This window comes from Lates calcarifer, linkage group LG13, assembly GCF_001640805.2.
Source record: "Lates calcarifer isolate ASB-BC8 linkage group LG13, TLL_Latcal_v3, whole genome shotgun sequence".
Taxonomy (NCBI): Eukaryota; Metazoa; Chordata; class Actinopteri; family Centropomidae; genus Lates; species Lates calcarifer.
In genome coordinates this window covers 3,723,807-3,737,511 of record NC_066845.1, presented here as the reverse complement: position 1 = coordinate 3,737,511, position 13,705 = coordinate 3,723,807, and the positions used below count along the sequence as shown (strand labels likewise).

Genomic DNA, 13,705 nt, shown 5'->3' with positions numbered 1-13,705 from the left:
GTTTATATCTCAGGCATGGGGTGGTTTATCTGGTTTCATTTGAACCATTCTTCTCATTTTTCTGAATTCCCCTCCTGATGTTGTCTCGCTCTCTCCTTTCCGGTGAGTCATAGTGAATGTTTTACATTAAACAGAAGCTTCCTACTTCGTGTGTACATAGTCCTTAACCTGTAGGGGAGAAAAAAGAAAACAGAGGGAGTGTCAGTGGGATTACCAAGAGCTGAGTCATATGTAAACTACACTGTAAAAAATAGACTTTTTAAATCTTTTGTGAGTGCAGTTGATGACATTTTAGGGCGTTTGATTGTTCAACTTTGTGAAAATTGGTGCTTATTAAGATTGTCAGATTATAAATGGGAACAAAATATTGAATGCATGTATTATGTCAGGTGTTAGCGCTTGTACAGATGTCTACTTGAGTCTGTTTCTGTATCTTGTATCTTCGCAGCTGAATGTGTGTTTGCTGGTGTAAATGTGTATACACCGGCCTGTTTACTTCCCCCCTGTGAGACCCTCACTGTGACCCAGTCCCCAGAGCTTCTAACCGAGGCATGGCGCTGAGCCAGGACCCAAACATGCTGCTTCTGTGTGTGTGTGTGTCCCCCTGCCAAAAAAATTTCCCCTTCCATCCGCTGTGCTGCACAACCCCAACTCAGCCGGAGTCGCAGAGGAATTCTGTTCTCGGTGGACTCGGGACCTCAGGACACAGAGCCATCTTTTCACAGGGCCTTCACAAACACACCAGGCCCAGAAAGAACCCTCCCTTTGACAGTGGGGAACCATGGAAACTGGCAACGACCGCAGGACCCAGTTTCTAGGTATCCCAGTGCCCGGAATCACGCCCGGAGTTCCGCAGTCGCCAGAAGAGCAGCAAAGACAGAGGTGTTGGCGTTCAGAGGGGAGATGCGGTTTTTCAGGGGGGCCCTCTGATTGATTGGAGAGAAACAGTGCGGCCTTTCTTGTCAGATGCACCAAATGAATGCTAACAAGCCACTGAGGATGCTCCAAAGTGCATTCTTTAGATTAAAAAAACACAGATGAGAGGTTTGGCAAGATAAGGTGGTTGATGGAGAAACTGACTAAGCAAATATATAAGTTGGTGTGTATGCGCGTGCACAGGTTTAGGGGGTTCAGTGGTCCCTCACTGCAACAGTTCCGTCTTTATATAGTCCAAGCCAGAGAGTGAGGAGTCACGTTTCAAGTGCGTCATGTCTCTTTCCAGCACTGACTGAGTCAACAGAAGGTAAGAGCTTCCCTCCATCGTGGACCTCTGGAATATTCAGAATCTGACATGACTGATCACCTTATAGAGCAGTGAGAGTTAAAAAAAACAACAACACACACACGCATGCATGGATGTGTTACTCAACAGCCACACACCACACTGAAGCTGTGTGCAATGCTACATGTCGTTATCACACGGGAGACATCCCTCTTTGGAAATACCACAGTGCACGTCGACGTTGAATTATATCTTGATTAGAAAAAGAGCCAGCCCACACCCAACATTGATAAGCATTATCAGGGTGTAATGTGATGGTACCATGACATTTTCTTTGACTTTAGTCATTCTGAATTCTTACAGCCATCACAGACAGGCTTGAACTGCTTTAAATCAAAGGTGAACCTACTGTAACAGCACATAAATAGAGTGACAGTTCAGCTGTGTGTTACGTGGCTGAGAACACGGCTGTGCGCTTTACTCAAACTGCAACATGTCTCGCGGCTGCATTACATTGTGTTCTTTTTAGTGTTCTGCACATGCAAAAACTGGTGTTTCTTTCTGATGTTCACTGTTAAACATTTCCTGATTACTTACCTCTTTGATAATTGGAGCTGCAGTGGAAATATCTTGCTGTGTTGTTTACAAGAATTATGTAAAATATGTCAGTGCAGCTTCTTTTTGGTTGTCACCTCACAGCCGAAGCCCCTGTCAGCCAGGTAGGTGTCAAATGGCTTTTTGATGTGTGCAGTGGGAAGAAAGAGGGGTCAGCAGGGACCCAGAAGGTCACTTTTCCCCAAGTTAATCCAGTCATACTCACAGTAAGAAGGCCCTGGGTTTGAGTTTCCTCCCACAGTCCAAGTTAGTTGAGACTCTCTAAATTGGACAGTCTAACTTCCCCAGCGTAAATGCAAGTGACACTGTTCGTCTGTCTGCATGTTTTAGAGCTATGAAAGATTAGTAACACACTATCACCAATGTTTCAGTGGGTTTTTTTTTTGCTTAAAAAGGCACAACCGCACACACCAGCTTTAACAGTAATATGAGATAGCCATAGCCTGGTGTGTTCTAATTCAGCACCTTCTGTTTGCTTTCCAGCTCTTTGGGTGCATTGTCCATAGCTATAAGGTTTAAGACATTCTTTCCACAGCCTGCACTAGTATCAAATACTTTGGAACTGGCATACATAAACATTCTTTTTCAAATCGAAGTAAGCCAATGTATTTTATAGATTTCTTTTTAAACAAAAATGTAAGTGTATAATTCCAGTATAAATACTGGTGTTACTTTCACCAAACTATTCTGGCTTGGCCTTCAAACTGCTTCGTACAGAATTATTTCTAACTGGACGTGGCTCCCCTTCTGCCCAGCAACTAGATTCTTTACAAAACTCCATGGGAAAAAAAAAACCTGAGTGAGGAGTACAATGGGGAGCGAGTTAATGACTCAGACTGTACTCTTTGATCTACATCGCCATGGAGCACACGCTGTAAAGGCTAACAATGAGAGACAGCAGCGACACAGCCAGACTGACCTCTGCTCCGGGCATGCTGACATTTGGGTGCATGAAGTTCCTTCAGTGAGAGAGAGGAGGCTGATGTTGTCTCAGGATACAAGTAGCAAATGTGTCACACTGATGAAAAAAAAAAAGATGATCAAAGAGTATTGATCTCCAAATAAAAGTTAAGTCAGCTCAACTAAATGACTGGCAAGTTGCTTTGAATTATGCTGAGTCTTGTTGTTATACATATGTTCAATTGCTTACTAAAATGGGGAAGACATTTGAATACCTCCTCCAGCTTTCCTAAACAAAACAACTACTATACAACTAAACTAAACTAAACATGTTAAGACGCTCACAGTTTAACGAGTACAGTGTTTACAACCTCTGTGTGTCTCTGTTGAGATATTCTGGACCAGGCAGTCTGGACCAAAATGGTTGGCACTGTCGTCCATAGAGCCATGCCACCAGAGTAACTGATAACATCATGAAACACGTCCATTTTCCAGGTATGGTTAAAACATGGTTTACTTAGTTATTATTCAGAAAACAGGTCAGCTACAAGTGGTCATTCAGGGAGGGCAAAAAGAGAAGGCAAACAGACACACCCCTAAAACAGGCAGAGATCATGAACAAACAGGCAAACAATGGGAGAATGAACATGGTAGCACAACAAACAATTTGGCCACAAACTAGTGTTTGTTGGCAGGTATATATAAACTCAGTGGGGTGGATGAGAGACAGGTGTGGCTTAATCTGGGAATGAAGAGCAGGTTTTTAAATGGGTGTGGCAATCAGGTGACTGGCAGAGGTTTGGATAGTAGGAGGGACAGAAAGACAAAAGTATGCCTTTATTGTTATACTATTCTACACGCATGAAATTATATAAGCATTAGCTGGCCAAATACTGAGATCAATTAAGCTCTGTAAAGTTTTCCAGCTGGTACGCTGCCTCTAAGCAACAATAACACCTTCATTATCTTAATCTTATCTCATAATAAAAGATGACATTTTATAATGATTAGACTGATTATGTGTATGAGTCCCTTAATTAAAATTTAAAAAGTTCAAGATTATGTGAGCAGTGACTGAGCCAGGGCTGACTCAGTCCCTTAATATCATCCAACAGGACAGAGATTGTGTCCAGAATTATCCGGATTTTGAGTTGGGGATAGAGATTAACACCCAACCCATTCTTGCATAAGAACATTGCAAAACTTTAAAACTCAGGTAACTATTTAATCTGGTGAGTAAACTCACTGTGACACATTTTCTAGAGGTTTCCTGTGGCTTTAGAGTTTTATCCAGGGAAAGAAACACATTTACACAAGGCCACACACTGAGTATCCTTGTACATTTTCATAATCTTCATTCACGTCACACCTGACACTGTACACAGTGTCCTTCCTCAAGAACTCTGAATATTTGAGGGTATTTTGCATGGTGATTCTTTAAAGCTGTTATGAACAGCTTTGCAGCTGACTCACTGTACTTTTCAGGGAGTTGTGAGAATGTTGTGAGCATGTACTGATATATTCTACATTTTACTTGCAGTACAAGCAGTGAGTAAGTGGGAGTACCACAGTTAATCAAGACCATGTTGGATGTAATACAGACAGAAGCTTCCAGTAAGTCAGTGTTCTGCATAATTGCACCTCTGAGGAACTCATTCTACTTTTCCCACTGTTAGTTGCTTCAACACCAGAAACATATTTCCATTACCTAAGTAAGCGTATCAAGGTCACTGATATGAAACATCTGCTACACATAATCTCTGTTAATATAACGGCTTATTGTATCTATCAGAGATACAGTGGTCACTACCACCATAGTGTTAAGTGGGGAGACTTAGAAGCCAGTGGGAGTGGTGGCCTCCCCTCATCTATCGAGAATTTTAATTGTGTTCTTGTTCTCTGGAATAAACTTCCCAGTGACCTGGGAACTGAAACTTCTTTATATTCTCAGGCTTATGAATAGTTGGTTTGTGCCTGCGCTATGCACAGAAAACACACTGAGTTTACTTGTAATGAAATATGCTGTATTATAATTACCTTGCCTCGCCTTTCTCTGTGTTTCTCGACAACTGGCCTAAACTTGCCATTGTGTTCAAAATTATATGAAAACATGCCTGTTAAAATGACTGCTGTAGGCTTAATAGCATCCTATTATTAGCATTTAGCTAAAAGCACCAGGCTGATAAAGTAATGCTTAGATTAATGGTTCCCAGACATTTTGGCTTGTGACCCCTTAAAACAAGGTTACGTTGTAAAGCTGTCTTCTTCTTTTCTTTTTTTTGTTTTTTTTTGTTCCTGGTGTGTAATGAACATCACAGCTTCGTTGAGCTGTCAACATGGGCACAGACCTTTTTCTTGTTATCTTATCTTTGCACTTGCTAGTTCCTCTTGACATGATGTGACCCTGCACACATACTGTATTATACACTGTCTGTCTCCCCATGAGCCACATATTATTATCAAACATTACACGGTAAAATCTCCAGGAATAATTCCCAGGGTCAGTCAGCTCATTTTTGTTATTTTAGTTTAGTGTTTAAAGAGATCTACATCTTGTTTTTCACGCACACATCACGTCACATTTTTTGCCCCTGATGTGCCCCTGAAGTGCCCACACTGACCCCCTCTCATTTTAAGTTGCTCTGGATGTGTGTCAGCTTAAGGCCTAAAAAGTAAATGTAAAATGAGATGTACTGTAAGACTCCATTAATAGCATCTTGATTCTCCCAGAAGTATCAACCTGTGATGTGTTAAAACTGTGGTGATGTCCTAATGCATGCTGATGTGGTGGTGTTCACATACTGTTCACATAAATCAGCAAAACTGTTCCTCCTGAACTAATATGTTAAAGAGTAAATTGTGCTTTTTCACCCTTTAGAAACACTGTGAATGCATATTTTAAGATCATGGAAACTGAGAGCAGACACACTGCGGCGTGTCATGGTGTTAAATGTCAGTACAGTCAAGAAAAAAAGCATATCAAGTGTCAAGAAAGTTCTCATAGGGTGGTAAAGCCACAAATAGGAAAACTGTGGCTTATTCTGATGCCTCAGAAAAGTAAGAAACCAATGAAAGTTTCAATTTCTTTTCAAAAGGTCATTAGAAGAAGAAACTATACAGTGAGATTTCACATCCCTTTAGTAAAGTGCCACAGTTTTACATATGACAGGAGGAAATTGCCAGCGAACATGGTACAGAGCAACAGATGTGGGCAGGGCTTGACAGGAAACAACATATATCTAAAGATAGCTATGGTACAACATAGAACATAATAGAAAAAAAGCTGTGTCTTTTTATTATGATACTTGCCCTGTCTCCCCCTTATGTTCAGCACTAGACCCAAGCCCTCTCCCTCTAAAGGCCTGGTCACACCCGGATTCCACCACAATCAGAGGATCAAGTTTAGAGAATTGGGCAAATTTTACTGTTGTCCAATACCAATCTTCCTTGATAGTGTTGACTTTTGAGGGAACAGAGAGCCAGAGAGTCCAAAATGGAAGAAGCTAATGAAGCTTATTAGCAGCGTGTAGTTGGACTTCCTCTTTTGTCAGAGTATAAACTGTTCCATAAAAATTGTTTATACACAGTTTGGCGATAGGAGTCAATGGTACAAATCTATCTTAACGAGCTTGCTAACAGTTAAGTTTGTTTGTTTGTTTGTTTGTTTGTTTGTTTGTTTTATTTTCTCTCCTAAACAACTTTTTATTGAACAAAACGGTGCAAAGAAAGAAATCTCAGGGGACAGTAATATGAACAGAAGAGAGAAAATATTGTATCCTGCGTTGTAACCTTGGAGCCTATGCAGACGTATTTCAGTTTAAGCTTTGTATTTATTATGAACTTTCCAGACCACAGCTGTGTCCTAAGTCTCAACTGTTGTCCCACAGTACACTGCAGAGTGGGGGAGCTTAGCTAAAAAATGGTCCTGCACACATGCTAAACCTACACAGGTGATTATAATAATTCTGTCTGACTATACCTCTTTTTCAGAGCACATACCAACAGGAGTCAAATCAGCCAGAACTGAAAACTGTGGAAAATAAACAAACAAAACCAAAATGTTAAATCTTTGGGAAAACATTTTTACTTCCTCTTGGCAGTGTCAGTTCAAAGCCACACTCTGACTGATGTGATGTGATCAGTACATGCAGGTATTGCATCATTTTTTGTTAATACAAACAGTTAAGCACACATCACCAGTCTGGAAGTGTCCTCAGTGTGTTCCCGCCTACGCCCATCACCTGATCTTGTACCTCTCTGCACACCTGGCTCTCCTTCTCGCACTGAGCCACACCTGTCACTAAAGTGTATGAGCCATTTTCTTGTTCCCATTTACTAAATTACTTAGCTATCATCATGTTTCAGCCATTTCTACCCAAATGATACATCCTGTGACCTGTATTCTATTTTTAGATTTAAACCTGTCCAGTATTTTCTATCTGTGTTCAAGACCTGCAGACCTGCAGACCTGCTACGTTACTCAAATGGGACACTGTGTCAGTATCTATTTACATAATACATTTTATTTTTATTTTTTTTAAAGAACATCAATCTCATATACTAACTGCTGTTTAAACATTAGTACAATATTAATATATACAGCAAAATATGTAAACAGCAAAAACGTGGCTTTTGGCCGTGGCCATGTGACTTTCAATACGCTAAATCAATAAATGACAGTGTGTTAAATCACTCGCTTTAACCCAACATATCTCAAACCTTTAATCATATGGTGCCTCAGCCTACACTTACAAATGTATGTTTATTATATGTTGACTGCACTGGAAATGACTTCCCATAGACCCTGAGTCAGTCTGTAATGTTTATTGCTTCCCAACAGCTGTTTTATGACATAGACCTGCCATTTACTGTGTGTGTATCAACTTTCTCTCAATCCCCCTTTTACTGCAGTCACTTCCTTTAAAAGATTTACTCCCCAAAAAACTCCTAGATAATGGTTTATTGTTTTCAAGTGAAGTAGGGGGTATGGCTGAATGAAATCTACTGAATGTGTTCATGATTACATATGAATAATTTACTCAAAACACAAAACTGTTGTGGTCAGTATAGTTGGATTTTTTTCTATGGGACTGTTAAACATTAGTGAAAAATAGTGAGTCTGCCAGTTTTCAACAGGAATGACAAAGATTCCAGGCAACAAAACGTGACTAGATTTTCATAAACCCATATTAGGTTTAAGTGTTTTTAACTGTGTTAAAAAGTTGTAGGAATTTTCTCTGCAGTCTCCACTCAGGCAGTCAGCATTGTCTGCGGCCACTTTATGACCATGGTGACATTGTTTTTCTGTGAATGTGTTGACAGGCTCAGTTTTAAAGTTGAAGACCTGGGATAAACAACAAAACAGTGATTTTCATAGCAGCAAGTTTAACAACAAGGTTGACACATAAATTGTCTTTCCTTAACCAAATAAAAGCTATTTAAAATAAAGAGAAGCTAGACAAAGCACATGGAAAATATCAAATATTTTAGCCTCTGTAAGTCGACTAACATGTTTGCATCCACAGAACTAAACAAAATCTTTAATCCTACATATACATAACAGCTCAAGAATGGAGAGCTCAGGGGGACAAATGACTAAGACGTTTAAACCTGCAATTCCTGCAACATACACACTGGTGTAGTAATTCTAGACTCCCAAAGGGCATGTTGGGATGAAAAAAGACACCAGATGTTCAAAGGGGACAGAGTACAATGCAACTTCTGAAGAAAGAGTGTGGGCAAAGATGAAAAGGTGTGTTACTAACAAAACTAACACTATAATAAATAGAGGAAAGAAATGATGCAATGAAAATCCAACAAAACTGCCTCCACAGTTTCAATCATGAATTTTAATTATGATTCTAAACGTGTTGAATTTATTTTCAGACCCTGTGAATATAGTAAAACAGCTCGCTCTCTCACACACACAGGCACATACACACACACATACGCACAGGCACACAAAACACCTGTTACTGGAGACTCTCTGACACCCAATTGGTGAGAGGTGGTGTGATATGTATGAGGTGACTCCGATGTGACGGTGTGTGTGTGTGTGCGTGCACGCGTGGTTTTGAGCTGGTGGGTGGTGTCAGAGGGGCTTCACGTGGCAAATTACACGACAGACCGAAAGAGTGGTGTGATATCAAGTCTATCTTTCAGATGGCTGAACACACTCACACAGACACTCACTGTGATAACCTCAGTCTGCTGGGAACGCTCATCCGCAGCCAAAGTCTTTGCCACGGAGAACAAAGGTGTTAAGCACGCCAAATTTTCTCAGGACAGTCTGATCTGATGAGCACATTCCTTTCCGCTCAAATATTCATTATATAATCAAGGACAAAATGTCATATATTTAATAATTGAGGTTGTATGCCTTGGTGTTGTTGGGAGTGTGGCACAGTCTTAACCTGTGGCGCTTCTTTTGGTAAGAGGCCTTACTTTTGAGTCCAGTGTAGAAAGATGATAGAAAATGAGGAGACAACAAATTTGCAACAACAAAAAAAATACATTCTGAAGGAAATGTAATGGTGACTGGATTATGTTTTCTATCAACATAATGAGGAAATGTTAATATTGAAGGTATCAGTAAAATGTTCACTGACAATGAATTTCTTCTTCTGCCAAAACATCTGATCTTCCAGTACAATATTCACTCAGAGTGACAGCATTATTAAGGTTTTTATGGTTGTGTTTAGGCTTTCACAGCACTTGGTTCAATGTGCTGTATGTATTTGCTATCGCTACATAGCTAGTGTTAGCATTAAAAGCTGTTTACATACCAAGAGCTTCAGCCATCACTGTGTTTACAAGAAGTTAGAATATACCCTCTGGGCACTGCTACTTTTTTATCCTCTCACGTTGGACTCAGAGCAGACTGGACACTACAGTTATTCACAGTTGTATTACAAGACGGGACAGGCAAGATAACAAGTGTTAACAGTGCCGTTGCATTCCACTGCTAAAGACAGCTCTCTGAGGTTAGGGACGGTAACTTCAAACGTCTTTATTTACTTTTAACCAATACCATCATCTTTGCCACCTTGGTCAGACTTTTTTTATTTTTACCACCCTATCATCACTATTCATTCTGTCCCTGATCACCCCATACAATGAATTCCCATTTTAGATATATATGATGCGCTTCCAACAGAACTTTCTCCAGGACTTTAAGCTGGTAGTCTTATCCTGGCTTTCCCGTCACTTCTGGCTCCCTCTTATGTATTGTTTGCTCTATGTCTCCCTGGGAACAGATGAGGAAGTTGTGAAGGACATCTGAGCAGCTGTGCTTTTACAACCCAGGACGTGGATGGACAGATGGACTAAAACTAAAGGAACTTCCCTGCATCCTTTCGGGCCAACCCAACAGCATTTAAAATGTCAAGTCATTCCTTTAGGCAGACACAGACAGGTTGTGTTTACCATGTAATTATTGTGAAATGCCTCTCCTGCTCATTATAGCCCTGAAGTAAACCCCAGTCGCTCAAAGTGCAAGTATGTGTGTGAATTAGGTCTGTTCTTTGTATGTTTGCATTGCACCATTGATCTGATTGCACATAATAGCGCATGAAGCAACAAGCAGGAATTCCACACCAGATATAGCACCTATATAACCTCTAATTACTTTAAATGAACCCTTTAGTGGCACCCAAATTTCTATTTGACCTCTCTTAGTGCGAGCAGGTATGAATGTTTTGAAAGGTTTATTTGCAGATTGTCACAGTAAACATGTGTCACAATTATTAGATTTGGAAAAGTAAGAAGAAAGACAAAGTTACCAGACGTGTAAATCCAGAACTACACACTCTGCAACCGCCTGCAGAGTCCCTTTTGTTGTAGCTAAGCCTCAGGACATTGTCATCATCTTTATGTCCTCCTGTCATTAACTTTATATCTTACAAAAAGTTAAGGTGTCGAGTGTGTTCATACTCTCTACTCAAATGACCTCTATTGCTTTCATTATGTGTAGCATTTATGCACTGACGTAGAGCTACAAACTGAATCATTTGCAGCTATATGTCACCAGCTTTTACAGTTCTTAAATGTCATGTAGGAGCTTCAAAGTTGCCTAAACAGTCATTGACTATACAAGTAACCCCTAGGTTATTTCACTAGACATAGTTAGACTAGACATAGTAGCTCCACAGCATCCTTTGAAAAGTGTTCTTTTCATTTGAACTAAAACAAAGAACAGATGAAGAGTATTTTGACTTATTTAGACTTTTGTTTCAGTACATAGTATAGTATGTCTCATGCTCCTGTAATATGCAACACGAGTTTTATATTGAAAATAAAGGATACGTAATGACAATAGATGACTAAACTTACAAGAAGGTGTACCAGGGTCAACGCCCTCCTGCAGCGCACAATACCAAGATCTGCTCCAGAGTTGGGTCACAAGGGCTGTGGAGACTCAATATACTGAATTTGTTTTTAACTTTAAGTTCTTTTTCCTGTTCACTTATTTCTTATTCACTGTAGAATTGAAACTCCTGTACTAGCAACAACAGATGAAAACAACTGATGAAATATTTTGCTGTATTTTAGTTAAACAATCCAGTCAAGTGTTTGTGAATGTGTCTGAGATCCTGAGTCTGTTATTAATAGACAATCTCTATCTGGATATCCTGTCTGGAGAAGGAAAAACACATCAATGCCAGGTGTTACTGCATGTAGAACGCAGACACACGTTTGGACATGGTCTGGCTTGCATCACGATCAGATATAAGTATAAATGCAGTTGATGCAGCTGTGACCATATTCTTAAAAAATGACTCAAGCAAGCCGAGCAAGCCCGGCAAAAAAATTATAGCAAGTCTTGGCCACGTTTGTTGACACGTCATACTGACATCTGATCACTATGTGGGAACAATTGAGACAATTAGAAGGGATTTTAAAATTAGATGTAAATGCAGAGACTTGTGGATTAGATGTAATTGCACAGATTAAACACCAGACACCAATCACCTGAAGGCAGACAGCTATTGTTGGCTGAGAGAAATATCCTTCAACTTTAGATGAAAAAACTGTAAAACTTAGACAGAGCTTGCACTGACACAAAGTTACAAGGACCTGCTGACCTACTGAAAAATGTTTTTCAGTTTGGTATCAGGTTTTACTCACTAGTCAGATTTGCCAAAAGCTGACTTGAAGAAGAGACTGTACAGTCCAACATGAGTTACACTAAGATACAGTACATACATAATACAGACAAAGAAACAAACATGCTGGTTGTTTACTTCATTTCACCAACAAGCTCCAGCAAAATGGTCATGTTTTGAAGATCCATGGTTTTGATGTTAACCTCACAAACTGGTGTCTGGCTACTGGCTACAGTACAGTACAGACAGTCCATATTCTGTGCATATAGACTTTGCAAGTCATGGTCATGGCTCGTAAGACTCGTGGGATGAGCGATTAAAGACACAAATAGTTAATACTTTGTTATATTTGTTTTAGCACCATCCCTTGAAACTGAGAATGGAATGAAGTGTGTGTGTGTGTGTGGTGTGGGTGGGTGTGTGTCGTAGCATGAGTGTGTCATTCATATACAGAGGTGGACAGCTACGGTCTTATGTGTTCTCTAGCTGTCTTGTCACAGCCCTGCAGTTCAGACTGTACTTCCGTTAACTGACATCAAATACTCCTCACCCTACTCTCATCTTCACTCACGGGTGTGTTTGATGACTGAGTCACTAGGTATGCATTCATGTTCCTCTGCAGGACCGTGTCGACCTGCCTGCATGTTTCATCGTCCTGTGAAGTACACTTACACTCAGGGGACTACCCTAGAATTATTTCAGACAAATAAAACATCATTTCCAGATGTAGGAAAATAATAGCTGACAAATACTTTGGTAAGTGAAGGGAAATTACAGAACAGACCAAACAAAAATTAAGTTGCCTGCTACAAACACAAAGAGGCCACATCACCTGTTTTTTCCAAAGCTTAGGCTTCACGTTAATACCCCAAAGTTGTGGATTAAGCCTCCAATGATGTAGTTATGATTGTGAGACAAGAAGATAGAAACTCTTCTCAGGAAAATTTAGGACCACCCACCCATCAGCGGTGGCTGAGATCATGACTTCAGGCCAGTAGATTAATTTAATCTCTGTCATTGTTTGCAACATCCAATCTGTACGGAGACCTCCAAGAGAAGCGAGTCATTTCAGACTAAGTTTACAAGCATCCTGGTCTCCTGTAGTGAGGAGCCACAGGGGATTTTGGAGGTGATCTGCAGTAACTGGCTTTGAAGGCGTAATCTACTTCAAAGCTCTGGAAAATAAAAAGGGACTTTTGCAGAGGCAGCATTCTTGCCGGTTTTACTGAATTTCTATTTCACTTTTATATTCATAGGTGTTATTTAGTGCTGATATCTCAATACTGAAAATTGTCATGTGTTTCACATCGTGTTATTTAATGTTTAAAAAACATAATATAAATATGCTGTATGTTGAATGAATGATCTATGTAAACTGATTTGAAAACTAAAAATATATAAGTCATACATATATAAGGTTATCCAATAAAATGGCATATTTAAAGATAACCAGTGGTTATCCACTAACCACACTGAACTACTACAACAGCCAACATGACAAGTCTCATATTTTGCCTGTATTTTAATGCCTTTTGTCATCATCTGTGATGTGGAGACATCACATTTTCACAGTGTCAAAAAAAGTAGTGTGGCTGCTGCTCACAGTTCAGGAGCGACTCTCTCTGTGCTGCTGCTAACAGTGCTGTCAGCCAAAGTCACACTGGATGGCAGCAGAGGAAGTGATGTCAGCTGGTTAAAAAGCAGCTTCTTGGACTTTGTTAACATTCAGCACCAGAGAGCGTCAGAGCAGGGAACTGAGGGAAATGAGATGTGCTGCTTTGCTTCGCACTGCCTTCCCTTTACATCAGCCTTCTCCAGTTCAAATACAGTTGGTTTATAAATGTTTATAGCCTGCCTATAGCCA

At 40.1% G+C, this 13,705-nt stretch overlaps 1 long non-coding RNA gene across 1 annotated transcript; it reads right to left on the bottom strand.

The window, feature by feature from the left end:
• On the bottom strand, positions 1-9,678 carry LOC127143174 (uncharacterized). Its single transcript, XR_007814417.1, has 3 exons — positions 9,523-9,678; positions 2,757-2,855; positions 1-168 (listed from the first exon to the last, which is right to left on the bottom strand). It is a non-coding gene; the product is annotated as an uncharacterized LOC127143174 (long non-coding RNA).
• Between the last annotated feature and the right edge of the window lie 4,027 nt (positions 9,679-13,705).